Source organism: Notamacropus eugenii, chromosome 2, assembly GCF_028372415.1.
Source record: "Notamacropus eugenii isolate mMacEug1 chromosome 2, mMacEug1.pri_v2, whole genome shotgun sequence".
NCBI lineage: Eukaryota > Metazoa > Chordata > Mammalia > Diprotodontia > Macropodidae > Notamacropus > Notamacropus eugenii.
This window is the reverse complement of record NC_092873.1, coordinates 464966314-464990976: the sequence shown is the minus strand read 5'-3', so window position 1 is coordinate 464990976 and position 24663 is coordinate 464966314. Positions and strand designations below refer to the sequence as shown.

The following is a 24663-nucleotide window of genomic DNA, read 5'->3' as shown; positions in this document are numbered from 1 at the left end:
ATTAAGACCAGAGAAGACTGCTCCTAGCTTCCTCAGGATATTATCGAAATGATGACATTAGTCACTGTGACAAGGAACAGGCATGGAAATAGTCACAGAGAGAAGATGAAAAACTCCATCCTTGTATTTGTTAGATGGAACTGAGCTGAGAGGGTAGACCAGAAGAGCTGTACATCACAGGTAATTGGATTCCCAGGAGCAGCTGATATTGCCCAGGGCACTAGGATAAAGAAATAAGCACCCTGGAGATTTCTGCAATTAGAGGGGGGGCAGGTTGAGCCCCCTAAGGAGAATGAGAGCATGACCATCTCCAGGGGTTTGGAAGGGCTTCTATTCCTGCTCCCTGCTTCCCCCGCCCTCCACAAAACCTTTATAGTGTTGAAATCCTGTTAAAAAACCTTAAGGGATGCCTCAATCAATGCAATTGAGAGTGTGAACATCAGAGAAAGCAGAATAGGTTCAATGGTGCTGGGATGTCTGGAGAATTAACTGAGTCTACTTGGAGATACCCAGATGAGGGGTTAAAAATGGGGGCAGGGAGGATGGATTCTGGCAGCTTATTGTCAGAGGCAGAACCTTATGATCTTGCGCTGGATTTTTTTTCAAGTGAAAGTTAAGTGTATTTTAGAGTGGCTGATACAGGTACAGGGTTCAGTTAATCCATTCTTTTCTATAATCATTAAAGTTCTGGGCAAAAACATCTTCCCACTCTCATCCACAGAAAGAGACAGCAGGGACCCCATTAAATAGGTATGACTGTCTTATCCTTGGTGCATCCTATTGAGGAGAAAGTGAACTTCAGCAGATACAGACAGAAAACCTGGACTCAGGTCCAGTTTGCTCTGTAACATTAAAAAAAAAAAGGTGTATTTTAGTTTTACATCCCACTTATTTCTGGATAAAGGATAGAATGTTTAGAACCTCCCCTCTAGTCCAGAATTCTATTGACCCCATAGTGAAGAAAAATAGTTATGGCTGCATAGTTTTAACAAGTCTCAATTTCTATCATCTTCAAGTTTCCTGATCTATAAAAAGAAGGGACGGATGTAGCTGTATTCAAAGGGCCCCTTCCAGTGTTAACTCCCAAAGTTCCTGTCTTCATTTATTTCCCTATTAGAGTCTGGGGCTGCTACCCTCTGAAGCTTTGTCTCAGTTGGCCAAGAGGTTTTCTGTGCCTTTTCATCCTGGGGAAAGAAGAGTGAAATCACTTATTTGGGACTAATGCATTGAGATAGTCCTCATTCCATGGAGAGCTGTTGTCACTTAATGACTGAGCCATGTACAGAGAGCTACAGATAAGCTGGGTTAAAATGAGCAGTGACTTCTGTCATTCCCTTGGTAAGAAGTGATGACTTAGAGCTTGTCCAGCCCAGAGGAAATGGGTTCCTGTTTCTCTAGCTCTGTAGTTTCCTATTGCAGATGCGGCTGGCTACAGCCTGAGCATTCATCTACATGATCACATTAGTGGCTATGCTGGCTGATAGCAATGGCGCCTGCTGACTTCCTACCTTGGACCTTCCTTACTTAAGGACTGAAAGAGACACTAACTAGCACTGGGTTTCACTTCATCAACAAGTCAACGCCCAGTTCTATGCTGCCCAGTGGTTTAGCATCTATTAACATGAATTACTTGGGGGAAGTGGATAGCACCAGACCAGTGAGGGGGGGAAACTTTTGGCCCTGAGGCCACATGTGGCACTCTAGGTCCTCAAGTGGTCAGGGCTGCGCTTGAGGACTTCAAAGGTCACATGTGATTCTCTAGGTCCTCAAGTGGTGAGGGTCACACTTGAGGACTCCAAAGACCACCTGTGGCCTCGAGGCCACAGGTTCCCCTCCTTGCACTAGAGTCCATTTGGATTTACATCCCATCTCTAACACTAACCAGCTGTATGAGTCACTTAATCTTTCTGGGCCTCAGTTTCCTTACCTGTTGTTAATCCTGTCCTTGAAGAGGCCCAATGGCATCGTTCAGGTTTTGATTGTTTAAAAGTGTTTTATCTTTAGACCAGAAACTTTGAGCGTCTTCCCCTCCCAGACTGATATTTTTGTGATAGTGAATTAGGCCATTACCTGTACAATGTGAACAATAATAACACCTCTGGTTTTAAATGAGATGGTGGATATAAAATGCTTTCTCTGCCATGTGAGTGCTTTATAAATGGAAGCTACCTATATTATAATTAGAGGCTGTTTGGTGTCGTGGAAAGAATGCTGGAACTGAAATCAGATCTGGGTCTGACTCCTGGATGGGCTCTCTGCTTAGCTGGATTCGTCCATCCAGCATTCTACCCTGGTCACTGGGCAGTTCCACTGGGCTCTCTTTCAATTCCAATAGAAAGTCAACTTCTCAAGGGCAGGAAGTGCTTTGTTTTTGGTTTCGTATATCCAAAAGTAGTGCATGGGGCAGCTAGCTGATGAAGTGGATAGAGTGCCAGGCCAGGAGTCAGGAAGACGCATCTTCCTGAATTCAAATATGGCCTCATATACTTACTAGCTGTGTGACCCTGGGCAAGTCACTTAACCCTCTTTGCCTCATCTGTAAAATGAGGTGGAGAAGGAAAAGGCAAACCACTCCAAACCACTTTGCCAAGAAAACCCCAAATTTGAGTCATGAGAGTCAGACATAACTGAATAACAATCCCTGGTGCTGTACGCGGTATCTGGTCCTTGATAAATGAGTGTTGAATTGAACTGGCCTTAAGTTCTCTGTCTCTCTTGGGCAGATTGTACAGCTATGTCACCATCTTATCACATAGCCCCCTGTCTCAGTAGAAAATGTCTTCCATGCAGCCCCAGAAGGTGCTTCCATGCACAGCTCCCTTTGGGCCTTTCTTGCCTTATTTAATGCTGCTAAGATAATAGGTTTGGGTACATTCTTCCTTGCTTTTCCCTCTGTCTTTGAAAACCCATATAAAGGTGAATAAATCTTCACAAAAATAATCCTATCTCTACACCAGCTTCTTTTTGTTTAATTTTTGTGAAAACCTATGTTCTTTTGGGAAATCAGGAGTGTACCAGATAGGCCTAGTAGACCTTGGAAGGGCCTCCTCTACCCTCTACCCTCTGAAAAATATATTTTTCCCATATTGATTGAAATTCTACCAAAAAGAAATTCAGTAAGAGTAGTTTTCTTTTTTGAGTACAAATACTTATCAAGAGACTAAACTAACTATTAGTCACTCCTAATTAGTTTAATCATGTTGCTTTCCTCTTAATCTCTACCTGAAATCCTGAAGGAATAGGAATTTTTATGGGAAGAGAGATGGGGGAACCTGGGGGGAGCAGAGGTAATTTTGGAGAGTCGACTATTGCGAGGGAGGGTTGTTATCCCATCAGGAGGCCCTGGGCGACGTGGAGCTAAAAAGCAGCAGCTGTGGTGCATCTTCCTGATCAAGGCACCCGTCATTTTCTTTCTCTGAGGCTGCCTTTAGATGACCCAGTAAAGCAGAGTAGGGCACGCTTTTAGTCACGTTTCTACTCTGGCTCTCTCACTATACAGTATTGTCAAGAAGGAGGGAGAGCAGGAGAACCACGTGAGACCCCTGTGGGGGCAGAGGAGGATAACTCTGGGAAACCTAGTTACTTGGCTAGTTTCCCATGTATGCTTGTGTTATCCTGTGTCACATGTGTCCCTGGGGAGAGTCTGTGCAGTGGGGCGTACTGCAAGCTGTTGGAAGTTTGAAGGCACAGTAAAGAGCTAGAGAGTAAACCAGAGGCAATGTGGTATAATGGATAGGATGCCAGACTTGGAGTTAGAAACACCTGGGTTCGAATTCTGACTTTGGTCATTGACTCTGAGGAAGGACACTTTCATCTCTTTGTGCTTCAGTTTCTTGGTCTGGATGGCTTCTCAGTTCCTTCTCTCTCTAAACTGAGAATCTGTGATGATGTGTTGTGATGACAGCTGTATACTTGACTGATCTGTTCTCTTGGATGAGGCTTTGCTGGAGTTTGGGTGGGGGGCTTAGTAACTAAGGCATGGGACATGAGAAGGGCAGGCCTTTTGGAGCTCACTGGCCATCTTGAGATACATGACAAAATTATGAGTTATGGGATATGGAGGATTCCATGGATTAAAATTCTGTAGAGAAAGTTGGATCTGGAAGAACAGGAAACTCTCAGGAATGAATTTCTGACATGAAGATAACTCTAACAAAGATGTAGTCAGGGAGTAGAGTAGAGCTGGAGAAAGATATCCAAAGCAATGGACAGAAGAAACTTGTTGGGATGTTGACTCTGCCCTGAATCGCTAGAATAACCATTGGCTATTCCAGTGGTCCTCCATTACCCCCCAGAAGAGTCATAAATATAAATACAAAGAAAAATGGGGGAAGGGGAGACAACAATTGTTGCTGTTCTTCTTCACTTGAGTTAACTCTTCATGGTTCTGTGCCTCAGTTTCCCTACCTATAAAATATGGAGGTTGGATTACACAGTCTCTGAGGTCCCTTCCATCCCTAGATCTTTGATTCTCCATATACCCCCATGCTACTTATATCTTACCCACCAAGGATCCAGAGACTGGATCTACAATGACCTTACTATGAGAAGCATTGGGGTTTAGTGGGGAAAGTGCTGGGATAGGAGGTAGGAACACCTGCGTTTGCACACTGACTCTAGCTGTATGAGCCAGGCATGTTCCATCATCTATAAGATGCTCCATCGAGAGGCTGTTGTGAGGATCAGCAGATGAGATAATGGATAGAGAGTGCTTTTCAAATCTTTAGGTTATTGTCAAATAACTGTCATTATTTTTGTCACTATGCATGACCTTTCTTGTCCTTTTCCCCTTGGCTGTATCTGAATGAGGTCTGACAAGCAACAATCCTTTCTATAGCCACAGAGCGGCCATCACTTACTAATGAGGGTGGGGATTCCAGCCCACTTCTGGTTCAGTAATTGAATTTGGAGGCTCTCTCTGTCCCATGGGAACTTATTGCCCCTGGAGGGGACAGAGACTTGGTTCTGAGTCACTGCCACAGTGCTTCAGCCTTCCCTAACCTTCCATGGCCTCTCACCAATGAGGACCAGATACTGAATCATTAGGCCTCTTTCCACTGAACCACAATGCCTTAGGCCCCTGCCCAGGGCTAGAGACTTAGATTTTAGGATGGATCTGGAGTCTAACATTTGTGGCTTGTACATAGTATCTTCTGGTTGACTTGAACAATTTCCTTCCATCTTAACACAAGCCAAACTAGTGATGAATGTAAATTGTCAGCCCCCCAGGGAATCTGATCACCCAGATGCCTGACCTTATCTTTCTGTTATCTAACCCAGCAGTTTGAGAGGGAACGAGTTACCCTCAAAGGTCATCAGAGGACGCTTGGGGCAGAGTCCCAATCATATGGTTTGTTCTCTTTGGCTAGTAACCTCCCAGCTCTTCCTCCTAATCCCTGTGATTCAGAATTGCCTAAGCAAAATTCCCCTGTCTCTACTACCACTAATCACTGCCACTTTCCCATCCACCCCAGCCTGCGCATCCTAAATCCCTCTCCAGCTTCTCCCTCCCCCTCCACTGAGCCATCTCGAATTTTTCCTACCATGCCTCTTTTACTTCGGATATTCATGGAAATTTAGCTTCCCTGAGGAGACACTGCATTCCTTCCGGCTGTCTCACACTCGGTTCACCTTCTTTCTTGCCCCCCAATAGGCTGGGCCAAGAGGATGAGCAGCAGCTACATCCTTGTTCCTCACTGCCATCCCCCACTTCTGCCTCCCACACTCCACTCTCCTCTGAGTTTCACTGCTTGTCTCTGCTACCTAATCCAGATTCTTGCTGCTGGCATCTTCTGCCTCCCAAGTCATTCTAGTTTTCTCAAGCAGTTCAGTCTTCTTCATCCTGATTCCTACCGCTCTACTTGGAAACTTCAATGTAGATGCTGTCCCTCCTGCCTGGCAACTTCAGCGTCCATGCTGATATCCCTTCAAGTATCCTTGTTGTCGTGTGAGGGGACCTCGCTTCACCTCCCAAGACCCACAATTTCTCCTCAGCTTTTCCACTTACAGGGATGACAATGATCTGATTTTTTCATCTTCTATGATCTAGAACAGAGTTCTTCACTTTTTGTGTGTCACAGACCTCTTTGGCAGTCTAGCAAAGACTATAGACAACTCAAAATAACATTTTTAAATTACTGAAGGAAATGTTAAATTCCAATTCAAGATCAGTGAGGGAAAAAAAAGACATCATTTTTATTCCATCCAAGTTCATAGACTCTGTAAAATGTATCCATGGAGTCCAGGTTAAGAACTCCTGCTCTAGAAGTTTGAAATTCTTCTGTCTTCTCTCTAGCTAGTATTTATATAGGGATCTAACAACCCTGTGATATAGGTGCTATTATTATGTCTATTGTTCTACAAATGAGGAAACTGAGCCTTGGAGAATGTAAGGGATGTGCCCATGGTCACCCCAAGCCTTGGAGAATGTAAGGGATGTGCCCATGGTCACCCCACTACTAGGTTTCTGAGGTCAGATGTTAAATCAGGTCTTCCTGAATAAATGTTTATTGACCTATGGACCAACTCCAGGTCCATCACTTTATTCATTATACTACCTAGCAGTGTAATCAAAAAATTGGACCTTTCTACCTCTCCTTTTGCCTCCCTCCTCAAACTGTACTGATCGTTCACCTCCACTGACAGACAGTGCAGCATCATAGATTTAGAGCTGAAAGGCCCCTTAGACTTTGTATTTGTACGGCTTGATGGTGCTTATTTGTTATGGTTTTTTTCCTTTGTGTTTTTAATGGAGAATACAGTTAAGGGGAGCAATGGTCATATAAAAAATAAAATAAAAAAAGGAAGAAGAATATGGAAATATTTTAAACATTTTAAAACATGAACAGAGCAGAAGACAAATATTCAGAAGAAAGCACCAAGAGGACATTTTTGATAATTGAGTTGATTACATTTTAAAAAGGTAACTGAAATGGAATAGAGATTCCTGTTTTCTTTGTATGTAAAAATATTTATCTTGGAGGACAAACTCAGAATAAAATTTTTTTAAAAAAAGGACCATAGAGGTCATCTTATCTAACTTCTGAGAGTTCATCTCTGAGAACTGAAGTTCTCTAGAGGTTGAGTGACTTGCCCAGGGACACACAGAGGTAATATATGAAAGAATTCGGGGGGGCGGAGCCAAGATGGCGGAGTAGAAAGACGCACATACACATAGCTCTGAACCCACAACCCATAGAATGGCTACAGGGAAGTAACTCACGGCGAATTCCGCACCCAGAGGCCACGGAACATAGGAGCGAGGGAGATTTCTGTTCCAGAGAGACCTGCAAACCTCTCGCGGGGGGTCCTTCGCACTGCGGACTGGGCGCTGGGACTGGGAGCTGAGTGCAGCCCTGCCGCGGCCCCGGCACCGAGAGGAACAGATCCGAGCAGGCTTCACAGACAGGATCTCCAGCAGCCACGCGGGTCCCTCCACCCACAGAGGGATCTGCAAACCTCTCGCAAAAGGTCCGTCGCGCTGCAGACACAAAGCCCAGCCCAGACCTGCTGCGGCCACAGCTGTGGCACCAAGAGAAACAGATCCGAGCAGGCTTCAGGGACGGGATCTCCAGCGGCCGCACAAGTCCCTCCACCCACAGGTGACAGGGGTGGGTGAGAGAGTCTCTTTGGCGGGTCGAGAGGGGAGTGGGGTGCCCCCATAATTCAGGCCCCCCCCGGGAGGTAGAAGCTGAGAGGCGGCTGCAGACAGGGGCTCCCCAAGCGGACGGGAGCTTGAATCCATTGCGGAAGGTCTGCGCATAAACCCCCTGAGGGAACTGAGCCTGAGAGGTGGCCCTGCCCCGATCTCAGCACCAAATCATAATCTCATACTGAATAGCAGCCCTGCCCCCGCCAAAAGCCCTGAGGCTGGAAGCAGCATTTGAATCTCAGACCACAAACACGGGCTGGGAGGATCAGGAGGTGAGGTGGGTGTGAGGAAAATATTCAGAGGTCAAGTCACTGGCTGGGAAAATGCCCAGAAAAGGGAAAAGAAATAAGACTATAGAAGGTTACTTTCTTGGCGAACAGGCATTTCCTCCCTTCCTTTCTGATGAGGAAGAACAATGCTTACCATCAGGCAAAGACACAGAAATCAAGGCTTCTGTGTCCCAGCCCACCCAATGGGCTCAGGCCATGGAAGAGCTCAAAAAGAATTTTGAAAATCAAGTTAGAGAGGTGGAGGAAAAGCTGGGAAGAGAAATGAGAGACATGAAGTCAAAGCATGAACAGCAGATCAGCTCCCTGCTAAGGGAGACCCAAAAAAATGTTGAAGAAATTAACACCTTGAAAACTAGCCTAACTCAATTGGCAAAAGAGGTTCAAAAAGCCAATGAGGAGAAGAATGCTTTCAAAAGCAGAATTAGCCAAATGGAAAAGGAGATTCAAAAGCTCACTGAAGAAAATAGTTCTTTCAAAATTAGAATGGCACAGATGGAGGCTAATGACTTTATGCAAAACCAAGAAATCACAGAACAAAGAGAGAAGAATGGAAAAATGGAAGATAATGTGAAATATCTCATTGGAAAAACAACAGACCTGGAAAATAGATCCAGGAGAGACAATTTAAAAATTATGGGACTACCTGAAAGCCATGATCAAAAGAAGAGCCTAGACATCATCTTTCATGAAATTATCAAGGAAAACTGCCCTGAGATTCTAGAACCAGAGGGCAAAATAAATATTCAAGGAATCCACAGAACACCGCCTGAAAGAGATCCAAAAAGAGAAACTCCTAGGAACATTGTGGCCAAATTCCAGAGTTCCCAGGTCAAGGAGAAAATACTGCAGGCAGCTAGAAAGAAACAATTCAAGTATTGTGGAAATACAATCAGGATAACACAAGATCTAGCAGCCTCTACATTAAGGGATCGAAGGGCATGGAACAGTATATTCCAGAAGTCAAAGGAACTAGGACTAAAACCAAGAATCACCTACCCAGCAAAACTGACTATAATACTTCAGGGGAAAAAATGGTCTTTCAATGAAATAGAGGATTTTCAAGTATTCTTGATGAAAAGACCAGAGCTGAAAAGAAAATTTGACTTTCAAACACAAGAATGAAGAGAACCATGAAAAGGTGAACAGCAAAGTGAGGTCATAAGGGACTTACTAAAGCTGAACTGTTTACATTCCTACATGGAAAGACAATATTTGTAACTCTTGAAACATTTCAGTATCTGGGTACTGGGTGGGATTACACATGCACACACGCTCACATACACAGAGACAGAGTGCACAGAGTGAATTGAATAGGATGGGATCATATCTTTAAAACAAAATGAAATCAAGCAGTGAGAGAGAAATATATTGGGAAGAGAAAGGGAGAAATTGAATGGGGCAAATTATCTCTCATAAAAGAGGCAATCAAAAGACTCATTAGTGGAGGGATAAAGAGGGGAGGTGAGAGAAAAACATGAAGTCTACTCTCATCACATTCCACTAAAGAAAAGAATAAAGTGCACACTCATTTTGGTAGGAAAACCTATCTCACAATACAGGAAAGTGGGGGATAAGGGGACAAGCAGGGTGGGGGGGATGATAGAAGGGAGGGCATGAGGAGGAGAGTGCAATTCGAGGTCGACACTCATGGGGAGGGATAGGATCAAAAGAGAATAGAAGTAATGGGGGACAGGATAGGTTGGAGGGAAATATAGTTAGTCCTATACAGCACAACTATTATGGAAGTCATTTGCAAAACTACACAGATTTGGCCTATATTGAATTGCTTGCCTTCCAAAGGGAAGGGGTGGAGAGGGAGGGAGGTAAAGAAGGTGGAACTCAAAGTGTTAGGATCAACTGTCGAGTAATGTTCTTGCCACTAGGAAATAAGAAAAACAGGTAAAGGGGTATAGAAAGCTATCTGCCCCTACAGGACAAAAGAGAAGATGGAGACAAGAGCAGAGAGGGATGATAGAAGAGAGAGCAGATTGGTCATAGGGGCAATTAGAATGCTTGGTGTTTGGGGGGGGAGGGGATAAAAGGGGAGAAAATTTGTAACCCAAAATTTTGTGAAAATGAATGTTAAAAGTTAAATAAATAAATTTAATAAAAAAAAAAAAAAAAAAAAAGAATTCGATTTGAAGTCCTGACTCCTAATCCTGCACTTTTTTGCCTATAGATCTTAATCCTCCCTTCCGCTCACCCCCATCATCCCTGTTTGGAATTCCTTTCCTCTTGTGAAAGGCTTAATCCCACAGTTAACCAGTTCTATTCTACCCTCTCCTTTATCCTCAACTCTCTTGCCCCCTTGTCCTCCATTGACTCGTGTTTTGCCAAACCCCAACCCTGAGTGATCCCCATCTTCTACCTGATGCCTATACACGTACTACTGAACAAATGTGGAAAAAAGTCACTCACCATGAAACTGATTTGACAACAAATTTATTTTTTAATCTCAACCAAGTCCATCATTGTTTCATGGCGAATTTTTCATTCTTCCCTGACTTTATCGTCTCTAACTCCACACAAATGGCTATTCAAAACCTTTTCTTCACTCAGGCTTCTTACATCATCTCCTTCCCTCTTCCTTCTCATCAGAGAATTTTACCTACTTTATTGACAAAATTGAGACCATCAGCCTTGAACTCCCTTGTGTCCCTTATTCAGTACCTCAAAGATCCTCAATTATCCCTCATTTTATCCAATCTTGTTTCAGTGTCCATTGGAAACTCAATCAGTCTGAAATTTCTACCAATTGTTCATAATTTTGTCTTCTGGAACCAAACAGAACAAAACCCTAATCCCCCTTCCATGTAATAACCTTTTAGATACTTCAGGATGACTCTCATGTCCCCTACTAAGTCTTCTCCAGGCTTAACATACTGAAGTGCCTTCTATATTTATCCCCTCCCATCTTCTTTCTCTCTCTACCACTCTGTCTCTGTAGCTCTCCTTCCCCTTCTATTTCTCTCTTTCCATCTTGCCCCATCCTCTTTGTCTCTTTCTTTTTCTCTCACCCCCTTAACCTCCCATCTGATGTTTCCTTCCCTGTTTCCTACAACCATACCCAAATATCCCCTACCTTCACTAGTTCTTGCCATCCCCAATAGCTAACATTTTATATTTCTCCTCCCCTTTCCAGCTAACTCTTTGAAAAAACCTTCTACACTTGAACCCTCTTGTTTCCCTCCTTGTACTCTCATCTAAATGCCCTGCAATCTGGCTTCTGCCCTCAGCATTCAACTGACCCTGCTCTCTCCAAAGTTATCAGAAATATGCTAACTGACATATCTTTTGCTCATTCCTCACCCTTCTTGGCTCTTCAGCCTTTGAAACTGTTGATTACGAGGTGGAGCCAAGATGGCAGCGTAGAAGGACACACATATGCTAGCTCCAAACCCACAGCCCATAAAATATCTGTAAAGAATAACTCCCAACAAATACTGGAGCAGCAAAAGCCACAGAACAATGGAGCAGATGAGATTTCTGTTCCAGAGAGCCCTGAAAACAGATACCAAAGGTCCGTCGCGCTGCAGATCCGGAGCCGAGCCCAGCCCTGCCTTGGCCGTGTGGTGCCAAGAGGAGCAGATCCAAGCAGGCTTCAGGGACGGAATCTCCAGCAGCCACCCAGGTCCCTCCACCCAAGGGCCCCAAAGGTTGGTGAGAGGGTCCTCTCGGCTTGCCAAGAGGGGAGTGGGGTGCCTCCATAACTCAGGCCCCCTTGGGAGGCAGCAGCGGAGGAGGGAGCAGACCTGGGCTCCCCAAGCATGCAGGAGCCTGGATTCATTGTTGAAGGTCTCTGCATAAACCCCCTGAGGGAACTGAGGCCATGAGGCGGCCCTGCCCCCACCTGAGCACCTGAACTTAATCTCACACTGAATAGCAGCTCCGCCCCCCCCCCCGCCCCCCCCCCCCCCTGTCGAAAGCCCTGAGGCTGGGAAGCAGCATTTGAATCTCAGACCTCAAGCACTGGATGGGCGGATCTGGAGGCAAAGTGGGTGTGAAGAGAATATTCAGAAGTCAAGTCACTGGCTGGGAAAATGCCCCAAAAAGGGAAAAAAAATAAGACCATAGAAGGCTACTTTCTTGGTGAACAGGTATCTCCTCCCTTCCTTTCTGATGAGGAAGAACAATGCTTACCATCAGGGAAAGACACAGAAGTCAAGGCTTCTGTATCCCAGCCCACCCAATGGGCTCAGACCATGGAAGAGCTCAAAAAGGATTTTGAAAATCAAGTTAGAGAGGTGGAGGAAAAGCTAGGAAGAGAAATGAGAGACATGCAGTCAAAGCATGAACAGCAGGTCAGCACCCTGCTAAAGGAGACCCCAAAAAATGCTGAAGAAAATAACACCTTGAAAAATAGGCTAACTCAATTGGCAAAAGAGGTTCAAGAAGCCAATGAGGAGAAGAATACTTTCAAAATCAGAATTAGCCAAATGGAAAAGGAGCTTCAAAAACTCACTGAAGAAAATAGTTCTTTCAAAATTAGAATGGAACAGATGGAGGCTAATGACTTTATGAGAAACCAAGAAATCACAAAACAAAACCAAAAGAATGAAAAAATGGAAGAGAATGTGAAATATCTCATTGGAAAAACAATAGACCTGGAAAATAGATCCAGGAGAAAATGTTGATTACCCTCTCCTGGACACTTGCTCCTCTTTGAGTTTTTGTAATGCTGCCTTCTGGTTCTCTCCCACCTGTCTGGATGTTCTTTCTGAATCTCTTTTTTCAAATCACCACTGCCCCACCTTGATAGTCATCTCTCCTCAATTCTTGATGGAGAAATCCAAGGATTTTGAGAGCTTTGGACTATTTCCAGTCATCATGGCTATTTCCAGTAGCCATGATCTTTGGAAGCAATCCTTGAGGGGATGCAACCTGACAACTGCTCTTGCATATGCTGCAGACATATCTATTGAACACTCAGAAAAGAAGGTTCTTGTCACCAAAGTCCTCAGCACTATCAAATAATTCAACATCAGAAACATGTCATTTTATCAGCAGAAATATCCTTTAAAAGGATGCATTTCATCTGCTTTGCCATTGCATCCTAAGGACCATGGGCCTCTTCCATCTGAAATGCAGCTGAAACATTCCATATGTGTTGTTCCTTCATTAGAATGGGAGCACCCTGAGAGTAGGGATGGTCTTTTCTATTTGTAACCCCAGTATTTAAGACATATGAGTTATGGGGGGGGGGAGGATAAAGAGAAAGAAAGAGACAAAGAGGATGGGGAAAGTGGAAAAGAGAGAAATAGAAAGGGGAAGGAGAGCTACAGAGACAGAGGCAGAGAGAGAAAGAAGATGAGAGGGAATAAATGTAGAAGGAATCTGAGTACATTAAGTCTGGAGAAGACTTAGTAGGGAACATGATACTCATCCTGAGGTATCTGAAAGGTTATTACATGGAAGAGGGATTAGGTTTGTTCTGTTTGGTTAGACTCTTAATAACTGCTTTTTTCATTCATTTGCAATCATTCATTCCTTTGTTGAATCATCATTCATGTTTGGCTATTAAATGCGGTTATTATACCTGAGCCCTCTTTTCTTTTCCCACTCTCTCACTTAGCAACCTCATAAACTCCCATGGGTTCAATTATCTCCATTTAGATCACTCCCAGATCTATATTATCCAGTCTAAGTCTCTCTTCTAAGCTCCATTCACTCATCACCAACAGCCTATTATTGGGCATTTCAAAATGAACTTTCCATTGGTATCTCAAACTCAGCATGTCCAAATAGAATTCATTATCTCTTCACAAAAATCCACTCTTCTTCCAAATTTCTCTATTGTCAAGATCAGCTTCTGATGTTGAAGTATTTTATAGTGACATGGACTTTGGTGACAAGAACTTTCTCTTCTGAGTCTTCAATAGAAGTGTCTGTAGTACGTGCAGGAGCAGTTATTTGCCAGGCTGCATACCTACAAGGGTTACTTCCAAGGATGATGATACTGGAAGTGGGCTGGAAGCATTACTATTCCCAAAGCTTTCAGAATCCTGGGATTTTTCCATTGAGGTGGGAGGGGAGATGACTGTCAAGGTGGTGGTAGTGGTGATTTAACAAAAGGGATTGAGAAAGAACCACCAGACAGATCAGAAAGGATAAAGAAAGAGAAATATTACAAAAACTCAGAAAGGAGAAATATTCTAATCACCTTCCTTTGCAGCCTTAGTATAATCCTCACCTCCTTATTCTCAATCACCCCACACATCTAATCAGTTGCCAAATCTTGTCCTTTCCACATCTACAGCATTTCTTGCATATGTCCCCTTGTCTCCTCTGACACAGCTACTATATAGTTCAGGTGCTCATCACCTCTTACCTAGACAATTGAAATAGCCTCCTGATCTCCCTACTTCATCTGTCCCCAATCTAATTTGTTCTTTACACAGCTGTCAAAATGATTTTCCTAAAGCACATATCTGATCATGTCACTCCCCCACTTAATAAACTCCATTTTTTCCCTCTTATTACAAACTTGTTTGGTGTTTAAAGCTCTCCACAACTTAGCCCTATCCTGCCTTTCTAGGCTTCTTAGATATGACTATCCTACCCAGTCCTGTGGTCTAGCCCTCAGTAGGGTCTTCTTGCAGATACCCCATCTTCCATCCCCATGCTTAGGATTAGCTATCTTCCCCCTCCCACTCCCTACCCCCATGCCTAGAGTGGTTTCCCTTCTCACCTTTGTGTCTTGGAATTCCTGGTTCCATATCAAATTCATATTCATATTCCAGATTCATATCAAATATCACCTTCTATATGAAGCCTTTGCTGTTCCAAGATTATCTGCTTTGATGTTTTATATAGTTCTATATTCTTGCATATTGTCTCCCCTATAAGATTGTAAGCTTCTTGAAGACAACTACTGCTTTGCTTTTGTATTTGTAGCATCAGCACATAGGACAGAGCTTGGCACTTAATAAAATTTTTAGGTACTTAAAAATTTTTATTATTTATATTTTTATTTAAGTAGATACTTAATACTTAAGTGAGTACTCAATAAAAATTTTTAAAAATACATAAGAATTGCCTCTGCCCAATTTTGCCTAAAAAAGTGCTCTTTTTTGATAGGTACTTATTTTAGTCACAACATGATTGGACCTCAGTTTCCTTATGTGTCAAATGAAAGGGTTAGATTAGATACTAGGTTATCTTCTAGCTTTGACAATGTCATATACCTCAAAATATTTTAATAAATGTTTGGATATTTTAGTTTGCTCTTTTTCTAGTTTTTTTTTAAAGTGTATACCCAATTCATTATTACTCTGCTCATTCTCTATTGATATAAGTATTTGGAGATATACATTTTCCTCTGATCACTGCTCTTGCTGTATTCCATAGGTATTAACATGTTGTCTCATTATTGTCATTCTCTTTAATGAAGTTATTGATTGTTTCTGTCATTTATTCTTTAACCCACTCATTCATTAAGATTAGGGGAGGGGGAAGGAAAAAGGGGAGGAAATTTACATGATAACTTTATTATATATTTAAAAGGAATAGCAAGTTGTGCATAATAGATATGCAGCTTCATGTGCAATCATCTTTTTTTTTTGTTTAACTGTACTATGTTATGGAAATGCTTGTTTTATTCCACAAATTTAAAAAAATAAATGTTTGGATTGAATCGCACACAATAGGCACTTGATAAATGTTTTTTGATTGACTGACAATTCATTTTCTGTACTTCTTAGCTTAGTAAGTTATAAGGTTAAATAGAAGGTTCTCCTTAGATTGAATTTGGAAGGAATAAAAGGAGATATATAGGTGAGATTGCTATGAATGTGGTGGACCTAATGTCTTTCAAAAACATTTGCAAGGCTACTAGAAGCAGCTTTTTTCAAATTCTGTGCCCTCCCCTCCTCCCATTCCTGCCACAAAGCACTCATTGCAGGGGTATGAAATAATATGGTGTCTGATTGCCTGGAAGGAATGATTCTTTGAATGGTGAACAATGACCCTGCCTGAAGGGCCAGTTGCTAAATAGGCTCTCTCTCTGACAGGGTGTGGGGACCCCATTAAAAACATGACAAGCCCCTGCTAATTTGAACATTATTTTGCATGCATTTGCATATGGCATACAGGAGGCTTTTAAGTCCATCTATGTAAGAAAAAAATAACATAATCCACCTAGTACGACCCACTGCAGTGCATTCAAAGCATTCCGCATGTCAATCCAGACCCTCTAATAGCATCTTAAAGCAGAGAGAGTGGCATGCCAGCTAAAGGAGAGGTGTTCCAGCTGAGATGGGAACACAGGTACTGCCTGCACTGGCTCCTCCCATCTTATTCCTTTCATAGAGTTAAAAAAAACCATATTATATTGATGGATTCTGTTATCATTTCTCACCATCCTCTTCTAGACTGAAATCTCCCTTGTGACACAAAGAAAGAAGGAAAGGAGGGAAGGAAGGAAGGAAGTGAAAAAAATAAGGAAAGGAAAGAAGAAAAAGGAAGAAAGAAAAAAGAAGAAAGGAAGGAAGGAAGGAAGGAAGGAAGGAAGGAACGGAGGGAGGGAGGGAGGAAGGAAGGAAGAAACATTCCTTATAGAGACTGGGTTTGATAATGTATATAACATTCTGTCCTGTTAGTTCCCCCATTAGTTCAGTAGTGAGGGTCATAACAGATCCAGGAATCCCACGTGTGGGAAGGATGATAATGCTAACAACAATAATAGGTAGGTAGCAATTATATAGAACTTGAAAGTCTGCAAAATGCTTACAAATCATATCTCATTTTGTCCTCACAGCTATGCTGGGAAATATGTACTATTGTTATCCCTGTTTTACAGATGGGGAAACTGAGGCTGGCATTGGTTAAGTGACTTGTCCAGGGTCACCTAGCTAGTAAATATCTGAGGCTGAATTTGAACTCAGGTCTATCCTGATTCCAAGTGCAGTGTTCTATCCACTGGGATATCTAGCTATCCCCTGCAACAACTAGTGACAGAGAAACCCCTGGTTTTGGCTGGAACTCAGTGCTATTTTTTTATCACACTCTTCTCACAAACCTCCAGAAGGACATAATAGCCTTCTTAGGGCAGTTTCATTATTTCTGTGTCTAATAGTAGAGGGTTACTATGTGTGTGTTTGTTCTTCATTGCCGAAGAAGACCATGACATCAGAGAAATGATGACATGACTTGCACTTGACTTTGTTTTGAGTGAGGGAGGGCTATGCAAGTCACCAGCCTCACTTTCTCCTCCTGAGCCATCTGGATCCAGTGACCAGATATTCATCAGGATGACTGGAGATGATCCAGGATGAGGCAATCGGGTTAAGTGACTGGCCCAAAGTCACATGGCTAGTGAGTGTCAAGTGTCTGAGGTGGGATTTGAACTCAGGTCCTTCTGACTCCTGCACTGGTGCTCTATCCACTGCACCACCTAACTGCCCCCAGAGGGTTACTATAGTGTGTTACTATAGTTACTAATGAAAGCCCATCAATAGGTTCCCATTATCACTGACTTGCTTTCACACATACCATGATGCTGCAGTACTCCTTTTACCCTTCAGAGACCCCTGGGGACCACTCTCAGATCTGACAGGCTCCATCATCCCTGTCCCCAGAACCACAAGGGCTCTGTGAGAAATTGGCACTGGAACTTAATGTGCATGGACACAGGCATTTGCATTCTCCACTCCCCTTGCCTATTTCAAGGTTTATCCAAGGGAGATGTGCCAAGAGATCCCCCCAAATTCTGGGGATCTGCATCAGCAGCACACCTTCCAACTTCTCCAGGGATCTTCACCCCAACAATTTCCACAGGCTCACACCCACTTCATGTGGCCCCATTACTCTCTAATCACTCTCTTCCTGCCCCACTCCCCTCACACTAAGCGTTTTATTTCACACTTAATAAAAGCATCACATTCCATTCTTTGCACTCCATGCGTGCAGCTAGGTGGCACGGTCTTAGAACACTGGCCCTGGAATCAGTAAGAACTGAGTTCAGATTTGGCCTCAGATATTAGCTTATGATTCTTTTTTGCCAATCAATTAATCTGTTTATCTTGGTTTTCTCAACTGTTTACCCAAATCTCTGCCTCATTTTCCTCAATAAATGAGGATTATAATAACATAGATTATAATATATAGTAATAATATAATAGATTATAGTACCTCTCAGGGTTGTTGTGAGGAGAAAATGAGATAATATGCACTTAACACAGGACCTGGTTCTTTTTTGTCCCCTTCCCCCTGTCCCCACATCTACTCCACAGGATCCAGGGCTGGCTTCCTATTATACCTATCCCTTCTAGCACCCATCACCAGGGATATGTCCAAGTGGTTCATTTACAGCCAGAGGTAAGTGGGTCAGGTGGGATTGACGACACAAAGAGAAGAGCCACCTTCAATAGGTACATGTCAGTCCTATTCCAGCAACACCTCTTGCATCTATCCTCTCTCAACTCACACAGCCACCAGTCTTATTGAGGACTTCATCACCTCTTGCTTAAAGGATTGTAATAGGCCTCCCTGCTTCCAGTCCCTTCTCTCTCCAATTCATCTTCCATCCAGCTACCAAAATCCTCCTAAGGCACCAATGTGACCAGGTCACTCACTTGCTCAAAGACCTGCAAGACTCCCCAACTAATAAATGCTCAAAGGATATGAACAGGCAGTTTTCAGAGGAAGAAACTAAAGTTATCCATAATCATATGAAAAAATGCTCTAAATCACTATTGATTAGAGAGATGCAGATCAAAACAACTCTGAGATACCACATCACTCCTATCAGACTGGCTAACATGACAAAACAGGAAGATGATAAATGTTGGAGAAGATGAGGGAGAGTTGGAATACTAATTCATTGTTGGTGGAGCTATGAGCTGATCCAGCCATTCTGGAGAGCAATCTGGAGCTATGCCTAAAGGACTACAAAAATGTGCATACCCTTTGACCCAGCAATATCGCTTCTAGGACTGTAAGCCCAAGAGCTCATAAAAATGGGAAAGGGTACCACGTGTACAAAAATATTTATAGCAGCTCTCTTTTTAGGGACCAAAAACTGGAAATCAAGGGGATGCCCATCAATTGGGGAATAGCTGAACAAGTTGCGGTATATGAATGTAACGGAATACTATTGTGCTATAAGAAATGATGAACAGGAAGATTTCAGAGAGGCCTAGAAAGACTTATATAATCTGATGCTGAGAGAAAGGAGCAGAACCAGGAGAACTTTGTACACAGCAACAACCAGAGCATGCAAGAAATTTTTCTGGTAGACTTAGTCCTTCATAGCAATGCAAGGACCTAAAAAATTCCCAAAAGACTCTTGAGGCAAAACACCTTTCATATCCAGAGAAAGAACTATGGAACTGGATTGCAGAATGAAGCAGACCATTTTCTCTCGTGTTATGTTTTGTTTTGTTTTATGATTTCTCCCATTCATTTTCATTCTTCTATGTAACATGACTAAGGTGAAAATGCATTTAATAGGAATGTATGTGTAGAACCTATATAAGACTGCACGTCGTCTCAGGGAGGGAGGGGGAGAAAGGGGAAAAAAATCTAAGATATATGGAAGTGATTGCAGAACACTGAAAACAAATAAAATAATTTAATAATTAAAAAAGAAAAGAAAAGTACTTTGCAGATCCTTAAAAGGTTTGCTATAAATGTTATTGTTGTTGTTTCAGTGGAAATAGCCTACTGGTTGTTTCTGGATCTCAACATCCCACTTCTGTGAATAACACTTGGGATGCCCTTCCTTATTTATACTTCTCAGAATCTTTATCTTTAGGCTTCTCCTTGGGAACTCCCTTTTTTGATTCTTTCCTGCTTCTTCCTTCCCCTCCCTCCTCAAATTATTTTAAAATTTGCTTATCTGAGTATGGTATTGCATTCATCCACCCACCTCCACCCCCACAAGACCTCTTCTATTAAGCACAGGGACTTCTATTGTCTTGAATTCCTAATGCCCAACACCTTGCCTTGCATATAGCAAGCTCTTGACAAGCATTTGTTGAATGGAATTAAGCAGAAACCAAGTTTAAAGTACAGAAGTGAAAGGGAAATTATACAGGAATACTTCACTGGTTCTCTGTTTTCATCTATATGTATTACTTTCACTGGTAAGGATCACACAACTTCTTGGGGTATATCGTCATTATCCATGTTCTCAGAGCACTGGAAGAGCACCTCTGATTCTTTTAATATTTCATCATTTTCCTTGCAACACTCGGGAAGTCTATCTGCTATTTCTTACTGTTGCTATGGGAGCCACCCACTGCTTTATCTAGGCATATATATCCCTGATTAGGTGCATGTAAGAAGTAACACAAAAAGTAGGGGATCAGAACTGGACCCATAATTTCATGGATACTGCAAACACCCAGATGTTTCTACCAATTTAGGTCAGCATCTTCTCTACAATTTGGGTTAATTGCTTAGGGCATGAGATTCAGTGACTTGTCCAGGGTCTCAAAAGCATTATATGTCAAAGTTGGGCCGTGGTTTATGAGGTCAGGCCTCTTTACACTATACCATAATGTCTCACTCTAAAAGATACCATAGGTAATATGCTGCACCCTACTTAGACCTATCATAGGTCTTTCCATTGTCCTTTGGGTCATTTTAGGTCAGCAAAACTCTAGTTATGGGTTACTAAGATAGCCAAGTCAAAAGAAGGCCATTTGTCTTTGTTAACCAGACAATATTCTCATTTTTCCACTTCTCCTTTAGCAGCTAAGACTCATCCAATGGTGTATTAGAAAGAGATATATTTCCTAAGAAAGTTTTTAGTATCTTCCTTAGGATGAATTCACAAGACAAGTTACAGAGGTTTATTTTATAGAAAATTTGGCAAGACCTAGGTTTATTTATTCTAGCTATTAATTCCTTGTCCTCCTTCATTTAAAAGTAAACATACTTTCACTGAATTAATAAGATAATTAAATTGGTTTGTTTTTCTATTCACTCTGCAGGGGTCTGTGAGAAAGAGGAAAACTGGAATTTTAAGTCCTTCTCAGTGGTTGAGTTGGACTCATCTAAGTGGACATTTGACTATGACTAAAAACATAAAGCATAATTCAGTCGTCATCAAGGCTGTCCAAAGCCAGGTAGGCCATGCATAAGGACACCAAGAAGTGCCTCGTACCCAAAAGATACCTCTACTTTTTGGCTGATGACTGAGATTTCTTATTCCTAAAGTAAACAGATAAACACATTAAGCATATCAGTTCTTTAGTTCGTAGAGTGAATGAGTTTCACTTAACCTCCCTGAAATCCTCCCTGTAATATCATCAAATGATCATTCAGTTTCTAATTTATTTATTTCTGTTTTTTTTTTCATTTAGGTCTCCCAATTTCACCAGGCTGGAAATAGAGCAGCTACTCCCTGGCTAGATCCCACTGCTGATCAGCTTGGAAACTTTGCCTTGCACTATTTCCAACCCCACCGTCTCCCTTCATCAGATCAGTACTGGATTTAGTTGGGACACCCATCATTTTCAGCTCTACTGAAGCTCAGAACTCCCAAGTTCAAGCAATCCAGTATTGTCAGTCTCTTCAGCAGTAGGGACTACAGACATTGGCCACCATGACACGCGGTTGTCCTGATCTATATCTCACCACTGGACCCAGGCGGCTCTGGAGGAGAAAGTGAGCCTGGTGACTTGGCATAGCCCTCCCTCACTTAAATCCAATTCACTTTCAAGTCATAGCATCACCTTCTTGATGTCATGGTCCTCTTTAAGAATGAAGGATAAACAGCAGCAGCCACTTTTGGAAAGCTCTAATCCAGAGTTCCTTTACCTGAGGGTCCATGGATAGATTTTGGGGAGGTGGGAGAGGGAAGGTGGATCTGTAAACTTAGAAAAATTTACATTCTTATTTTCACTCACCTCTAATTGAAATGTAGCATTTCCTTCAATTCTCAAAGTAGGCAACCAACACTATTCTGAGAGGGGGTTCACAGACTTCACCAGACTACCAAAAATTTCTGTCACACACACACGTTAAGCACTTGCTGTAACTGTAAGGAAATTTTTCATTACCTCAGCTGAAACCTGCCCTTCTGTAACCTATTCACTTCTCCTTGTTCTGCCCTTTGGGCCAGAACTAATCCCTCTTCCACATGACAGACTTCAACTACTTGAACATAATTATATCTTCTGCCCCCACCCCGCTAGACTTCTCTTCTCTGACTAAACCTCTCCGGTTTCTTCAATGGATCCTTGTGTTACCAGGTCCCCAATCCCCCTCACTATCCTGAGGGCATCCTTCTCTGGGAGCTTTCCAGCTTGTCAATATCCTTCCCAAAAAATGTTGCCCAGGACAGAAGACAGTAATCCAGCTGTGATCTCACCAGGGGAGAGTACAAAAAGACTGTCATCTCACTTATGCTGGAGACAATGCCTCTATTAATACAGATTAAGCCTGCACTCATCTTTTTCTCTTATTGCTAAACTGTGTTCCCTGGCACTCACTGAACTTGCCATCCACTAAAACCACCAGGTCTTTATCATACAAACTGTTATTTATCTGTGCCTTCCTGACCTCTACTCGGGCAGCTGATTTCTTGAACCCAAGCATAGCACTGTTGGGTACAGTAGACGAAATCTGTTTAGTCTTGCTTGGCATCCTGGAGACAGTTTGACTTCCCAATGTGATGGCAGAACAGAAGGGGCTGAGTATCATCCAGGGGAAGAAGTTTGCTGTGCTTTCTCATCTGGTTCTATGAAGAACCTGTCTTATGAATGATAGATTTTACCTGGAAGGTTCATCTTTATAATTTAGACCATGTTCATCTTTGTAATTTATATCACGACTAACTGGTACCTGTAAGGAGGTGGAATGGGAGAGGGAGACACAGGGGAAATTGTTTCTGGTGCACCAGTGGTACTTCCAGGAAATTATTCAAGGCAAGAGAGTCATTCAAGACGTATAGCTACAGTTTCAGAGATAGAGAAAGACAGACTGATAGACAGGTTGAGGTTTTTAGGGACCTTAAGGAGATATGGGTTTATCAGTGGGACCCTCCCAGTAGATCATGTTTCCTTGAGAACAGGGATTTTTTTTTTACCTTTCTTTTATGTCTTTTGTATTCTTTTGTATGCTACCTGGCATGAACTAAGTTTTGAAAATAGATGCTTATTAATAGAATGACTGACCACTGGGAGATTAGCTGGTTGTCCCTTGGCAGGATAGCTGGTTGAGAAGCATTTATACAGCCTGAAGCATAGGCACAAACCTTCAGCAAGGTTCAGGGCAAGCTTATTGGAAGTCAATCATAAATGGGCCCCTTAGCATACATAGTCCAGTGGTGGGGAACCTCCAGACTTGAGGCCACATGTGGCCTTCTAGGTCCTTAGGTGCAGCCTTTTGACTGAGTCCAAGATTTACAGAACAAATCCTTTTATTAAGGGGATTTGTTCTATGAAGTTTCAATTCAGTCAAAGGGCCACCCTTGAGGACTTAGAGGGCCACATGTGACCTTGAGGCCTAGGTTCCCCATGCCTGGATAGACTCTGGTCCCTAGGGTAATTCAGCTAGCTAGAGGAAAAGACAAGATTAGCGTTGTCTCACTATTAATACAGGGGCGAATGAGCCTTGGCAAAGTGTTTGTAACTTTAGCATGAGCTAACATGTCCTGGGCTACATCAACCAGCCCTTTCTGGAAATAGTAATTGAAGGTTGATTCATCCCAAAGGAGGCTCTAAGCCAAAAGCCCCAAAATGCCAGCACATTCATTTACTGATCCCCCATAGATCTGGCAAACCATCTCTTCTGCTTACAATGGGTCCTGGAAAGCCTATGGGAATTCCTGATTAGAATCCTCCTGGTGACCCAGCAAAGTTTTTTTTTCTGTTGGGGCTGTAGTGGTACGGTGAAGTACAAGATCATTCAGCAGGTGGGTGGGATCCTTTAACCATGAAACCACAAAAGCCATCTTGGCCTAGTTTGCCCCCAACTCCTAGCAGTACTGACCTTTATATATCTCCTGTTTCGTGTTGGAAAGCTAGTGAGGTCTATTTGATCATTGAAGGATTCATTACATCAAGTGAGGGTGACTCACTAATTCCTCTCTCCTCTTACCACCACCTAGGCTTTTGTGTATACAGAAGCAATCACACCCTGGACTACAGCCTTTTCACCCTGGGGCACCAGTGTTCTCACTGTGGTAAATTGCACTTTGAACTATGAAGAGCTAGGGTTGGTGGTGGGGGTAGTAGTGCAGGCTGTCAGCTAGAGGCATGCTTCACATCCTGTGAGAGGACCCAAATGTCCTCAGTTCTGCAGGAAGGGAAGGATGCAACGGCAGGGCTGATGTTGGTTAATTGACATTTATTAAGTGCCTACTGTGTGCCAGCCACTTTGCCAAGGACTGGAGATACAAACAGAGGCAAAGACAGTTCCTACCCTCAAGGAACTTATAATCTAGGAATGACAAGTCAGAGAGAAGGGTTCAAGAATTATGGAAGTAGACAGCAAACATGGTGAGAACAAGTATACTGGTAATGATATTGGCGTAAGACTAGAACAGACTGGGGGTATAGACTGGGGGACTAGCTTAGTGGGAAGGTGGTTTTAGTGGCTGAATGGATGGGGAAATCAGCAGGTATAGGACAGACCAAGCACAAAGTTGGTCCCAGAACTCTCTTGTAAGAAACCAAAGTTCTCAGACCTTTTTCCTTCCTCCCAGGGAACACTGGTGGAGTAGTGTACACTGTGATGAAAAGTTCTAAGAGTAGTTTGTCCTGTTCTAATGGG

The 24663-nt window shown here is 42.7% G+C and overlaps 1 long non-coding RNA gene across 1 annotated transcript in view; it reads right to left on the bottom strand.

The window, feature by feature from the left end:
• The window catches only part of LOC140524184 (uncharacterized), a 39743-nt gene extending 17771 nt beyond the window's left edge, over window positions 1–21972 (bottom strand). The window contains exon 1 of the long non-coding RNA XR_011973594.1: window positions 21795–21972. This is a non-coding gene — a long non-coding RNA (uncharacterized lncRNA). The remainder of the gene's footprint in view (window positions 1–21794) is intronic.
• Window positions 21973–24663: the final 2691 nt, after the last annotated feature.